This window comes from Callorhinus ursinus, unplaced genomic scaffold (assembly GCF_003265705.2).
Source record: "Callorhinus ursinus isolate GAN/ISIS: 27379988/994484 unplaced genomic scaffold, GSC_fseal_2.0 scaffold4, whole genome shotgun sequence".
Classification (NCBI taxonomy): Eukaryota; Metazoa; Chordata; class Mammalia; order Carnivora; family Otariidae; genus Callorhinus; species Callorhinus ursinus.
The window spans coordinates 136467452-136482768 of record NW_027397066.1 but is presented as its reverse complement, the minus strand read 5'-3'; the positions used below and the strand labels follow the sequence as shown (position 1 = coordinate 136482768).

The 15317-nt window shown below is 35.1% G+C and overlaps 1 protein-coding gene and 1 non-coding gene across 3 annotated transcripts in view; both read left to right on the top strand.

Annotated features, from left to right (window-relative positions):
• The window catches only part of FSTL5 (follistatin like 5), a 747693-nt gene that overhangs the window by 495132 nt on the left and 237244 nt on the right, over positions 1–15317 (top strand). The window lies entirely within an intron of this gene.
• Positions 5309–5411, top strand: LOC112826240 (U6 spliceosomal RNA). Its single transcript, XR_003208874.1, has one exon. It is a non-coding gene; the product is annotated as a U6 spliceosomal RNA (small nuclear RNA).

Sequence of the window (15317 nt, the reverse complement as noted above, 5' to 3'; positions counted from 1 at the left end):
CTGGGCAAACCATGGTTACAATATGTTATGACGTTGCTTCATATTTTGGGTTAGGGTAACCAACTAGGAGGCCATCTTCTGCTTGATGGTCTAGAGTCAGTTGCTTGGGACAATGTATGTTACAAAGATATGTAATAATGACATATTTTTCAAGATCAGATTGAAGTATGGATTAAGACTCCCACCTAAGGATTATTCAATTCTCTAGGGATGAAATTTGTCCATTAACTACTTATTAGGGCACAGACTCTGTGAATATGCATGTGAAGGCAAATGATTTCTGTTCTATGGAAAAGATAACTTCAAGATAATTATCAATTACTTTTGTGTTAAACTTCACAAACTTATATCAGCATGCCTTTCCCAAATTATATAAATATCTGCTCTTCAAATGGAATTTAAGCTAGCTTTACCATCTTGCTGGTTCCCCCATTAATGAGATAAATCAATCTCTGTCCCTGTTAATTTTATATTTTTATTGGAATTGTGTTTCAACTCTTTTAAAGTTACACTTCAACAGTGTTTTAAGCTCCATACATCTACAGTTCCTATACATTCCAGCAGGATATTTTGGTAAAATGTGCTATTCATTTCCAGCAATTTACCTGAATAAAAGAGGGAGCTATTATTTATACTATTTAGTGATAAAATTCTGCGTTAGAAACAGCTTTTGTTAATGGGGTGGGTGGAAGGAATTTAATTGCCTCTGCTGTATTAAGACATTTAGAGACTTTAACATAATCTCTGGTCCAAGAGAGAGATGCACCCGTGAAACACTGAGGTTACTGCTCTGTCAGTTCCTTGGTAATAGAATGTTGGCAAGGCATGAAATCTCTAAGTCACAAACTTTTTATTTGTAAAGAAAATAAAAGATCTTCCAGCAACTTACCTTACAGATTTGTGAAAAATTATATTAAATGAAGCATACATCTTTAAACTAACACAAGATAAATAGTAAAAATTTAATAAGATTTAGATCTCCTTCCTTCACAGGAACATTTACTCTATTCCTTTTGTCCTCACTAAAATTCCCTTTTTCATTTGCTAATAAGATTTTATTCTAGTATATGTGAATATTTTATTAAACAAAGAGCTGAAAAGTCAACTTTTAAATAAATTAGAAGTATATATAACACCAATGAATATTTCATAAGAAAATGTAATATTCACCTTCTAAACAAAACCCACAAAATTAATTGTCAAGAAACTGTTCTTTTTATTTCAGACTCTTAATATTACATGAAATATGTTTTCCATGACACAAATTAAGAGTATAATATACAAATTACAATCTGATGAAGAATACCCAAAAGAACACAATTACATTAACAGAAAGATATATTTGTTCATGTAATTTACTTAGAAAAAAAATCTGATTAGCCTTTAAATAATATCAATTTTCAAGACTTTGAAACAGTACATACAGGCTCTAAATATACCATTGCAACCATGTTTCCTTGAATTTACTTTCCTCTAAAATTACAACAAAGGAAAAGAAGTTACCCTTGTGCAGTGGAATGGCAGTTAAAAAGTGTTGTTTTCGTTGCAGTTGGAGTTGACCTTGTCACACACTAAAATAAATCTTATATGAGCCAACTAAAACTTCAGTATATTTCTAAATTGGAGGTAACTTTAAATGAAAGAAATTAGGATACAATAAATCAAAAATAAATCAGAACTTAAAGGAAATGCCTAATTTCCCACTTAAATCGTATGCTGAAATTTCTTGTACAATTTGCTTTAATTACCAAGTTTATTCAGGTAGCAGTTCAAATTTGAAACTATACTTCTTAAATGAATAATTAGTATATATATATTTTTATTATTGAAGTTGTCTAGTCAAAACACTGTGGTAATTGTGTATTCCTAAGAAGGCTGTGAGGTACTTTGAATAATACTTATATTGTTAAATAAATGAAATAACAAAGCATCAACTACCAAATTAGTGTTGAGGGTCACATGAATTATTGACAGAAGAAAAGATCATGAATTAGTGGACCAAAATATTGATGGGGAACTTCACACTTTGGCCTTGAAGAATTAGGAGGGACAGAATAATTCTAAACAATCTGCAGAAATTTCAATTCTGCAAGGCAGAAATAGACAAATAATATTCAGGAAGCATAGAATCAATCAACCCCATTGCCATAGTAGCTCTTAGTACAAGACAACAGTGGGTAATGAAATTTTCTTGTCTCTAAATCAATACCGAAAAATGCCTGGGTGCCTCTGATAATATTAATTTGGTCTGTAAGGAATTCATCTGCTTAAGTTTTGCTTATTTTTTTTTTATTTTACAAATATGTTACAGAAATGTTGGGGAAAGACAAGATGACATTTTGTGTTGGATTCCTATTAATATAACAGGTGTAGATAGCAAGTGAAGGTCTGTCTCTTTCACAAATGCACACGAAACAATGTTGTCAACGAATCAGGTAAAAGGCAGAAAAAAAGATAGGACTCAAAAGCTTGGGTCCTAGTGACTATTGTGTAGTACTATTAGTGCTATATAGTACCCAGTGCTATTGGTAAAAATGGAAGAATCTTGGGAGTCGGCTTCTTTGTTGGAATTAGAATATAGTTTATATATAAATATGTTGACTTTGAAGTCATCCTGTAGAGAATGTTCTACAGGACATCCTGTAGAAAACGTGTAGTTTGAAGATGTAAGATTTATTGTTCATATTTATAAAAATGTAACCAAGTGTAAAATGATTCATATGCTCAATCACTGTTATTTACTGTTTGGAGATCCTCCACGTTTCCAGTTATAATTATAGTTTTGAGATTGCTGTAATTAAGTTTCAGTTTTAAGAAATCTAATTATATCATCTCTTGTACTTACGATGAGAAAGGTATCAATATCCCAGTTTTATAGACAAGAAGGCTCAAAGAAGGTACACAACTTCAAGGGCTGATCTGAGCTGGAGCTTGCTCAGCTGCTAGGTGTCACAGTGACTGATGGAACAAGCCAAAATGAAAGTAACATACAAGCCTTTAGTCACTTAGTGTAAAAATATAAGCAAGAAGCTAAATTAGAGAAAGTACCAACTCTCCCACTGTTCCATTTTTCTCCGTGAAATGGCACAAGTCAAGGGTCATATGGATCAGCACAGACGTGTTAAATCGCTAGTCAGAATGAAATAATTGCCTCACTTCCAAAAGAAGCTGAACAAAAGGATCCTGCAGTTTTATGGACTCAGGTGGAGGAGGGGAGGGATGGGTAAGGGCTAGGAGTGGCAAAGTACTAAATACCGAGTCCAGAGTAGAAAAAAGTGTCTGCCCTTCTCCCCATAAAGAGATCTCAGCAGAGGTGCCTGTCAGAGGTGCTTCTGACATAGGTTCCTGATGGAGGTACCTAATGGAGGTGTTTGGGGTTAGTAATATAGATAAGAGCATGGCTGGCCAAGGGATCTGGAGTTCTTGACTATAACCTTCTACAGAGATGGCAGTGCACTGGCTGCGCTCTAAGTCTGGTGTAGGAAATGCAGCTTTTTATTTTGCAAGGTCTGCCAGGCAAAACCTTTGCTACTGCCTGTGGTCAGACCTGAAAGATCACACATAGATTTTTGAACAGGAAACAGACTCCTCAATAATTTTGGCATAAACTGATTCAAAACAAAATGTATACCTTGGCTTGGAAAAAAAAAAAGTCCCACTTTCTTCTATTCAAGATTGCTCTCCTCATTAAAAACATTTTCAATAAATTACCTATATATTGATGTTCCTATAATCTCTTGCAATTTTACTATTCCTTACTAATAAAATATATGTTGGAAATGTTTGTTGCAATTTGGGTTGGAAAATAGAGCTGGAGTAGAGATGTAGATGGTAGTCCCATAAACCACTTGAAAAATGATGGAAGGAAGAAGAAATTCTTTGTGTGAGAACTATGTTAGACAGCCGTAAGGTTCTGCTGCCTGGATGTACCCTAAAAGTTACTGATATCTAGAAACAAATCAAACCTAGATTTTACTAATGACTCATTGAGATCATGTCTTTCTACTTGTCTAACACATATCTATATATATGTTGCCTTAGCTCCCTCACTATATTCCAAAGTCTTTTGCTCATTGGTAGTGCTACTTAATTCATAATTTGAAACCATATAATAACCAAGGTGATATCGTCATTGGAAGTTCCCCATAAATACTATTGAGTTGAATATGGCAAGCAGTCAATAAGATCTAGAGCTTTATTGGTCCTTGAGATCAATGATTTTTTTTTTTTTTTGGTACATCTTGATAGCGGAATAACATGGCTGTCCATTAGTAGTCTGAATCTTGACATCAGAAATGATTAAGTGACAAATTGTAATCGAGGGCTTAAGATTGGCACAGCCAACCTGATAGGAAGTTCAAAGGAATAAATTACTAATTAGAAATGAAGGTTTCAGATTGAGATGCATTATAAAATTAAAACTTAAACTTCATTGGGATTTAATGTTACCCATAATGGACTAAAGTGATTTTCAATGTCCTTTTTGGCATCCCTTTGCACATTAAAAGTAATATGGCTGTCATTCATCTTTGGTTAATCTGAGGAAGTAAAATGATTATACTTTGAAATTATATTTTATATAGTAATTTTTCTTTAGGTATAATTTAAAAACTGGAGCTGCCATTCGTGTGTTTCCTTTAAACAGTTTTTATCATTGTGGTCATATTTCTAATTAGAGTATGACATTTCCACCTTAAGAAAGCCTTTAGACTTGGGTGCCTGGGTGGCTCAGTTGGTTAAGCAACTGCCTTCGGCTCAGGTCATGATCCTGGAGTCCTGGGATCGAGTCCCGCATCAGGCTCCCTGCTCAGCAGGGAGTCTGCTTCTCCCTCTGACCCTCTTCCCTTTCGTGCTCTCTCTCTCTCTATCTCATTCTCTCTCTCAAATAAATAATTAAAATCTTTAAAAAAAAATTTAAAAAAAAAAAAGAAAGAAAGCCTTTAGACTCAACAGGGATCATTGATATTTTAAGTTCAATTTATTGTTTTTGTGCAACAGTTTCCCACAACTGAAATATTCTCCATAACTCAAAACATAGAGATTATAGATTTTCAAATCTAATCAGTAAAATAAAAACATGTTAGGGGAATTAACATTTTTCGAGTGCCTACCACATGATAGACACAGTGCTAAAGAGTTATATTAAATTGATTAATTCAATCATGATAATCATGATATTCAACTTCAGTAAGAAAAGGTGCTTGCCCTTCTCCTAATTAATGTATTAGAAACTGAGGCTAAAACACTGATTTAACCAAAATCATGCAGAGGGAGCTAGAAGTAAAGCCAGAGTTAAAAGCCAGATTTTGTGCTTGCTTGGCAGTACATAAAACTAAATTGGAATGATACAGAGATTAGCATGGCCCTGGTGCAAGGATGACACACAAATACATGAAAGTTTCCATTAAAAAAAAAAAGCCAGATTTGTTGGCTCCAAAGTTATATCATTTTGTCTGTATACGAATGTTTCTATCCATGTCTAATCTTCCTTGTGTATTATATTTGAAACAAAAATGAGTAATTTTGTTATATGTTGCCATCATAAAACTATTCCAAAGTCTATATCTGTATAATAGTTTCAGTATAAATTCAGAATTTTTATAATAATAATTTGTATTTCAAATGTGAAATTATATGTTTTATTATCTATAGAATAGAAATGCTAGTATTTTAGTCAATCTCATTTTAATGCTCCAGAAAAAAAATTGATAATGTCCAGTTATCATGTGGAAAATTATCTGATTATACACTATTTATGCCTTACGTGCTGTAGTAGTAGATATAAAAATATGGTGAATTATGAAAAATTAATTTAATATAATTAACCATTAAGGTCTCAGAGGGTCAATATTTTGCACAAAGATACCTGATAAAAACATATTTCCTAAAATTATTGTGAAATACTGCTATTAAAAACTGATAAATGTGGAAAAATGGTCAATTTGTTATGACTATAATTTGCATGTGATTAAAGACGACTTTTTAAGGCTATCATTTCCATATGATGGATATTTTATTCTGCTATTCCGTTAATGAAAAATACTGCACGCTACTGACAGTCATAGTAGAGTTAGGACTGGTGTTTCCTCACTCGGCTCCAACGGCAGGTGCTGTGATATGGGCCAAAGAAGCCCCACACAGCTTACATGTTATTCTCCACACCACCTGCTTCCCTGTTGCTTCCAATCTAGACTGCGTCAGGCTTCTGCCCAGGATTGCAACTAAATTTTGTATATGTCCAAACTCAACAATCTCTACAGGACAGAAACAGATACAGATTAGAAGTGAGAATACTTATTTTAATCTCACAATAGCATCAGTCTTTCTTGTTCTAGATGCTTATTTCAGAATAGCAGATGACATTTTGTTTCACAAGCGGTGCAAAGTTTTCTATTCTGAAATGGAGTTCTGCTATAAGCACTTTAATATAATGATCACACAAAAAATAATTAACTTACATTGAAGGATGAAAGTTTTTAATGTGCTGTGGTTAAAAAACAACAGACACCTTAACTATAGAAAACAAACTCATGGTTGCCAGAGGGGTTGGGTGAAACAGGTGACATGATTTAAGGAGTGTACTTGTGATGAGCATCTGGGGTTGTATTAAAGTGTTGAATCACTATATTGTGCACCCGAAACTAATATTACACTGTGTTAATTAACTGGAATTTAAATTAAAATGTGGAAAAAATAAAAAATAAAAAGTATTTAAAAAAAGAAGTAAAAGGGAAAAAACAACAACAAAAAACAATACACACCTATTACTATAGATCTCTAGCTCTATTCATAAGATAAAGCAACTTTTAATAAGTATCTATATATAAGAATGAAAAATACATTATAAAATCATCAAATTGGAAGGCCACATAATTTTGTATGCTCTCTAATTACTCTCTAAATTATTATATCAGAAGATACCCTGAATTTCAGTCTTTAAAATGAATTACATTGTTATAGCTATGGATATATACATGAAGAGAAAAATTATATCAAAATAAGAGTGCTTATCTCCGGATTTCAGGATTGGAAGTCATTTAGGCTTTCAAAACTTACCATGTAGTCCTCTTAATACAAAAAAGTGGGGAGGATCAAATTTAGTGCAGTCAGTTATGGAGTAGAGGTCCACACTTCAATTTGGCAGACAGGGGAAACTCAAAATATGAATAGTTACAGCTGTTATCCTTTGGTAATTGCTTCAAATGCATTTTCTTAATTAGTAATAACTATCTTATCTCTTATGAGGAAGGATTTATCTTCTCCACTGTCTTTGTCTTATGTAAAATAGTATGTAACCAGTATTGGAAAATTTCACTTTTGTACATCCATCCCTGTAATCTTTCTCATCACTTAAAAATTTGTCTTGCAAATTTAATTGCCTAAGAGCATATGTGAATTTAATTAAGAGAAATAATAAATTTGCGATGTATAAGCAAGTCCTTGGGAGTTTTACCATGTCAAATATCTCAAATACATTAAATTAAAGCTCTCCGAACAAAGGGTGCAAGATATTCTGCACAAGCCTGCTCTTACAGGTTCCACTTCATGAAGAAAAGCGATAGCCTCCTTTAACAGAAATAAAGAGATATTTATAATTGGCTTAAAATATCATATCATGCCAGAAATCAATCCTTTGGGATATGAAATACAATACCATGATTTTGTCATTTTTTTATTTGATTATTTCTTCTTTTGTAAACCATATCAACCACACACAAATAAATGTACTACTAAAAACTGAACCTAAAACTAATTTAAAATAAACTATTATCAGAAATTACACAGAGGTACCCGGGTGGCTTAGTTGGTTAAGTGTCCAACTCTTGGTTTCAGTTCAGGTCATGATCTCATGGGTTGTGGGATTGAGTCCTTGTGGGGCTCCTCCCTCAGCGGGGAGTTGGCTTGAAAGTTTCTCTCCTTCTGCCCCTCCCCCAGCTCATGCCTCTCTCTCTCTTTCTCTCTCTCTCTCTATCTCAAAATAAATAAATAAATCTTTAAAAAAAATACACAGGAAATGGTTTTGTTGATAACATAACACTTTAATATTCCAACAAACAGGGACTCTACTTAACCAATATAAAAACTGTAAATAATCTTGAACAATCATCATATTCTATAGAGTCCAGATAAAATATCTCAGATTTAAATGTTTTAAATACATGGTCATTTGGTGGTCATTTATTTAACTTAATTCTACAGGAATGTTGAAATAAAAAATGGACTAATTGGAATGAATGTATGTTTGTAAATAGTGAGAATTTAAAAATTAAAAACAAAATAAAAATTCACCTTCTAGTCATGCTTTTGTCATTTTTGTTAGTGCACTTGAGAATGAGGACAATGGTTTTCATTAATATAATTTCTAATTGGATCCACTATCTTATACAATAAAACGCGGGCCAAGAAGTCGAGTAAATTCTTATGGTCTAGGTTATATTCCAGATGTAACCTAAGGTACAACTGTGTGTGTGTGTGTGTGTTTGTGTGTATTTACATATAATTTTAACTGCCACCACCCCTTGTGATGCTTGATATTTCTGTGAGCATAAAAGGAAACCCTAGAAATAAAGCTAGGAATGAAACTGAGGCTTTCTGCCTCAAAAATCTATTCATAAGTTTAATAAAGAAATCTTTAAGTGTTGATCTAAACAATATTTCTCATGCTGAAGACATAAATGTCTGAGTTACATGTATTTTCACTTCATACTTTATTGAAACTTCATAATTTGGTCCTAACATCAGTGAATACTGGCATGGTTCTTTCTTTCCTATCTCTGCTTTTATTTCTTTTCCTTGACTTACTGCACCTTTTAGAAAATCCAGTACAATGTTGAATGAAAGTGATGATAATGGGAATTTTTCTCTTCTTACAAGTCTCAAAAGAAAGCTTTAAGGGTTTGACCCTTAAATATGATGTTTACTCTAGGCATTTTGAATATCTTTTGGCAGATAAAGGATGTTTATTTTATTCTGAATGTTCTGAAAATGTTACCATTGGTGATTCTTTTCTATCAAATGTGTTATTTTTTCAGCAGTTTTTGGGATGGTCTTATGAATTTTTTCTCTTAATCTTTCATTGTAAGTTGATTTTTATAATATCCACCAACCTTAGTTTCCTGGATAAAGCAAATTTGGAATGATTTATTGTCATGACCAAGATATCCCTTATCAGATTGAGGTAGTTATCTCCTGCTCCTAGTATTCAGAGAATTTTATCATTAATGAGAGTTGAAAATTGTCCAGCATTTTTTTTCTTCATTTATCAAGGTGATAATGTTATTCTGATAATCTATAGATTATGTTGTTCATTAAGGTTTAAACTAACTTTTCATTCCTGGAATAACTCTACTTGGTCATACTGTATTATCCTTTATGTATTATCATTTACATATGTTGCTGCTTTCAAGTACTAATATTTTAGTAAAGATTTTTATGTCTATGTTTATGAAAGGCTATAATTTTCTATTCTAGTAATGTTTTTGTCATGTTGTGATACCAAGGTTTTTCTGAGCTCGTAAAATATGCTGAGGTGTGCTTTCTTCCTATACTTATGGAAGAGTTTGTGTAAGATTGGTATATTAGTTCATTCGTTTCACTAGTGAGAACGTCTAAAATCTGAACTTTCTTTGTGGGGGAAGATTTTGATAATAAATACAATTTTTGAAAAATATAGAGCTATTCAGATTTTCTATTTCACCTCCTGTTGATTAATTTAACTTGAGCGATTTTTAAGCAAATTGTCTGTTATTCTAAATTCCTATTTTTAAATTTATTGACATAAGAGTGTTATGGAACACATGACTTTATAATAGGGGCACCTGGTTAGCTCAGTTGGTTAAGCCTCTGTGTTCAGCTCCCGTCATGATCCCAGGGTGCTGGGATCAAGCCCAGAGGTGGGCTCCTGGCTCAGAGGGGAGCCTGCCTCTCACTCTTCCATTGCACCTCCCCCTCATGCTTGCTCTCTTTCACTCTCTCTTTCTTTCTCTCTCTCTCTCAAATAAAGCAATAAAATCTTTTAAAATGACTATTATAACATTGCCTTCAGCATCTGTAATAATGGCATCTATTTAATTTAGATATTACAGGTATTGCCATTGATCAATTTTATTAATCTTTTAAAATATTAGGTTTTGCTGGGTTATATATTTTTTAAATTTTTTATTGTTATGTTAATCACCATACATTACATCATTAGTTTTTTTTTTTTTTAAAGATTTTATTTATTTATTTGACAGAGAGAGACAGTGAGAGCAGGAACACAAGCAGGGGGAGTGGGAGAGGGAGAAGCAGGCCTCCCGCTGAGCAGGGAGCCCGATGCGGGACTCGATCCCAGGACCCTGGGATCATGACCTGAGCTGAAGGCAGACGCTTAACGACTGAGCCACCCTGGCGCCCACATCATTAGTTTTTGATGTAGTGTTCCATGATTTATTGTTTGTGCATAACACCCAGTGCTCCATGCAGAACATGCCCTCTTTAATACCCATCACCAGGCTAACCCATCCTCCCACCCCCCTCCCCTCTAGAACGCTCACTTTGTTTTTCAGAGTCCATCGTCTCTCATGGTTCCTCTCCCCTCTGATGTCCCCCCTTCATTCTTCCCTCCTGCTATCAGCTTCTTCTTTTTTTTTCTTAACATACATTGCATTATTTGTCTCAGAGTTACAGATCTGTGATACAACAGTCTTGCGCAATTCACAGCACTCGCCATAGCACATACCCTCCCCAATGTCTAACACCCAGACACCCCATCTCTTCCACCCCCCACCACTCCAGCAACCCTCAGTTTGTTTCCTGAGGTTAAGAATTCCTCATATCAGTGAGGTCATATGATACATGTCTTTCTCTGATTGACTTATTTCGCTCAGCATAACATCCTCCAGTTACATCCACATCGTTGCAAATGACAAGATTTCATTCCTTTTGATGGTAGCATAACATTCCATTGTATATATATACCATTTCTTCTTTATCCAGTAATCTGTTGATGGACATCTTGGCTCTTTCCACAGTTTGGCTCTTGTGGATATTGCTGCTAAAAACATCAGGGTGCACGTACCCCTTCGGATCCCTACATTTGTATCTTTGGGGTAAATACCCAGTAGTGTAAAAGCTGGGTTGCAGGGTAGCTCTATTTTCAAATTTTGAGGAACCTCCATAATGTTTTCCAGAGTGGCTGTACCAGCTTGCATTCCCACCAACTGTGTAGGAGGGTTCCCCTTTCTCCACATCCCCGCCAACATCTGTCGTTCCCTGACTTGTTAATTTTAGCCATTCTGACGGGTGTGAGGTGGTATCTCATTGAGGTTTTGATTTGGATTTCCCTGATGCCAAGCGATGTTGAGCACTTTTTCATGTGTCTGTTGGCCGTTTGTATGTATTCTTTGGAAAAATGTCTGTTCATATCTTCTGCCCATTTCTTGATTGGATCATTTGTTCTTTGGGTGTTGAATTTGATAAGTTCTTTATAGATTTTGGATACTAGCCCTTTATCTGATATGTCATTTGCAAATATCTTCTCCCATTCTGTCAGTTGTCTTTTTGTTTTGTGGAATGTTTCTTTTGGTGTGCAAAAGCTTTTTATCTTGATGAGGTCCCAATACTTTATTTTTGCCCTTGCTTCCCGTGCCTTTGGCGATGTTTCTAGGAAGAAGTTGCTGTGGCTGAGGTCGAAGAGGTTGCTGCCTGTGTTCTCCTTTAGGATTTTGATGGACTCCTGTCTCACGTTTAGGTCTTTCAACCATTTGGAGTCTATTTGTGTGTGTGGTGTAAGGAAATGGTCCAGTTTCATTCTTCTGCATGTGGCTGTCCAATTTTTCCAACACCATTTGTTGAAGAGACTGTCTTTTTTCCATTGGACATTCTTTCCTGCTTTGTCAAAGATTACTTGACCATAGAGTTGAGGGTCCATTTCTGGGCTCTCGATTCTGTTCCATTGATCTATGTGTCTGTTTTTGTGCCAGTACCATACTGTCTTGATGATGACAGCTTTGTAATAGAGCTGGAAGTCCGGAATTGTGATGCCGCCAGCTTTGCTTTTCTTTTTCAACATTCCTCTGGCTATTTGGGGTCTCTTCTGGTTCCATACAAATTTTAGGATTATTTGTTCCATTTCTTTGAAAAAAGGTGACGGTATTTTGATGGGGATTGTACTGAATGTGTAGATTGCTCTAGGTCGCATTGACATCTTCACAATATGTATGCTTCCAATCCACTAGCATGGAATGTTTTTCCACTTCTATGTGTCTTCCTCAATTTCTTTCAAGAGAATTTTATAGTTTTCTGAGTACAGATCCTTTGCCTCTTTGGTAAGATTTATTCCTAAGTATCTTATGGTTTTGGGTGCAATTTTAAATGGGATCGACTCCTTAATTTCTCTTTCTTGTGTCTTGTTGGTGTATAGGAATGCCACTGATTTCTGTGCATTGATTTTATATCCTGACACTTTCCTGAGTTCCTGTATGAGTTCTAGCAGTTTTGGGTGGAGTTTTTTGGGTTTTCCACATAAAGTATCATATCATCTGCAAACAGTGAGAGTTTGACTTCTTTGCCGGTTCAGATGCCTTTGATTTCTTTTTGTTGTCTGATTGCTGTGGCCAGGACTTCTAATACTATGTTGAATAGCAATGGTGATAGTGGACATCCCTGCCACATTCCTGACTTTAGGGGGAAAGCTCTCGATTTTTCCCCATTGAGAATGATATTCGCTATAGGTTTTTCATAGATGACTTTTATGATCTTGAGGTATGTACCCTCTATCACTATACTCTGAAGAGTTTTGATCAAGAAAGGATGTTGTACTTTTCACATGCTTTTTCTGCATCTATTGAGAGGATCATATGATTCTTGTTCTTTCTTTTATTAATGTAATGTATCACATTGATTGATATGTGGTTGTTGAACCAACCTTGCAGCCCAAGGATAAATCCCACTTGATCATGGTGAATAATCCTTTTAATGTACTGTTGGATCCTATTGGTTAGTATTTTGGTGAGAGTTTTTGCATCCATGTTCATCAAGGATATTGGTCTGTAACTCTCCTTTTGTATGGGGTCTTTGTCTGGTTTGGGGATCAAGGTAATGGTGGCCTCCTAAAATGAGTTTGGAAGTTCTCCTTCCATTTCTATTTTTTGGAACAGTTTCAGAAGAATAGGTATTAATTCTTTTTTAAATGTTTGGTAGAATTTCCCTGGGAAGCCATCTGGCCCTGGGTTGTTGTTTTTTGGGAGATTTTTGATGACTGCTTCAATTTCCTTAGTGGTTATAAGTCTGTTCACGTTTTCTATTTCCTCCTGGTTCAGTTTTGGTAGTTGATACATCTCTAGGAATGCATCCATTTCTTCCAGATTATCTAATTTGCTGGCATATAGTTGCTCAAAATATGTTCTTATAATTGTTTGTATTTCTTTGGTGTTGGTTGTGATCTCTCCTCTTTCATTCATGATTTTGTTGATTTGGGTCCTTTCTCTTCTTTTTGATAAGTCTGGCCAGGGGTTTATCAATCTTGTTAATTCTTTCAAAGAACCAGCTCCTAATTTCGTTGATCTGTTCTACTGTTCTTTTGGTTTCTATTTCATTGATTTCTGCTCTGATCTTTGTTATTTCTCTCCTCCTGCTGGGTTTAGGCTTTATATGCTGTCCTTTCTCCAGCTCCTTTAGGTGTAGGGTTAGGTTGTGTATTTGAGACCTTTCTTGTTTCTTGAGAAAGGCTTGTATTGCTATATACTTTCCTCTTAGGACTGCCTTTGCTACATCCCGGAGATTTTGAACCATTGTGTTTTCATTTTCATTGGTTTCCATGAATTTTTTTAATTCTTCTTTAATTTCCTGGTTGACCCATTCATTCTTTAGTAGGATGCTCTTAGCCTCCATGTATTTGAGTTCTTTCTGACTTTCCTCTTGTGAGTTGTAGTTTCAAAGCACTGTGGTCTGAAAATATGCAGGGAATAATCCCAATCTTTTGGTACCGGTTGAGACCTGATTTGTGACCAGGAAGTGATCTATTCTGGAGAATGTTCCATAGGCACTAGAGAAGAATGTGTATTCCGTTGCTTTGGGATGGAATATTCTGAATATGTCTGTAAAGTCCATTTGGTCCAGTGTTTCATTTAAAGTCTTTATTTCCTTGTTGATCTTTTGCTTAGATGATCTGTCCATTTCAGTGAGGGGTGTGTTAAAGTCTCCCACTATTTTTGTATTGTTGTCAATGTGTTTCTTTGCTTTTGTTATTAATTGCCTTATATAATTGGCTGCTCCCACATTAGGGGCATAGATATTTACAATTGTTAGATCTTGTTGGATAGACCCTTTAAGTAGTATACAGTGTCCTTCCTCATCTCTTAGTACAGTCTATGTTTTAAAATCTAATTTGTCTGATATAAGGATTGCCACCCCAGCTTTCTTTTGGTGTCCATTAGCATGGTAAATGATTTTTCCACCCACTCACATTCTATCTTGGGGTGTCTTTGGGTCTAAGGTGAGTCTCTTGCAGACAGCATATCGATGGGTCTTGTTTATTAATCCAATCTGATAGCCTGTGTCTTTTGATTGGGGCATTTAGCCCATTTACATTCAGTGTAACTATTGAAAGATATTAATTTAGTGCCATTATATTGCTTGTAAGCTGACTGTTACTGTATATTGTCTCTGTTCCTTTCTGGTCTATGCTGCTTTTAGACTCTGTCTTTGCTTAAAGGACCCCTTTCAATATTTCTTGTAGGGCTGGTTAGGTGTTTGCAAGTTCCTTTATTTTTTGTTTGTCCTGGAAGCTTTTTATCTCTCCTTCTATTTTCAATGACAACCTAGCTGGATATAGTATTCTTGGCTGCATACTTTTCTCATTTAGTGCTCTGAATGTATCATGCCAGTCCTCTCTGGCCTGCCAGGTCTCTGTGGATAGGTCTGTTGCCATCTAATGTTTCTACCATTGTAGGTTACATAGCTCTTCTCTCAAACCGCTTTCAGGATTTTCTCTTTTTCTCTGAGACTCGTAAGTTTTAGTATTAAATGTCGGGGTGTTGACCTATTTTTATTGATTTTGAGAGGGGTTCTCTGTGCCCCCCCTGATTTTGATGCCTGTTTCCTTCCCCAAATTAAGGCAGTTCTCTGGTATAATTTGCTCCAATATACCTTCTGCCCACTTCTCTCTTTCTTCTTCATCTGGGATCCCAATTATTCTAATGTTGTTTCATCTTATGGTATCACTTATATCTCGAATTCTGCCCTCGTGATCCAGTAGTTGTTTATCTCTCTTTTTCTCAGCTTCTTTATTTTCCATCATTTGGGTTTCTATATCACTGATTCTCTCTTCTGCCTCT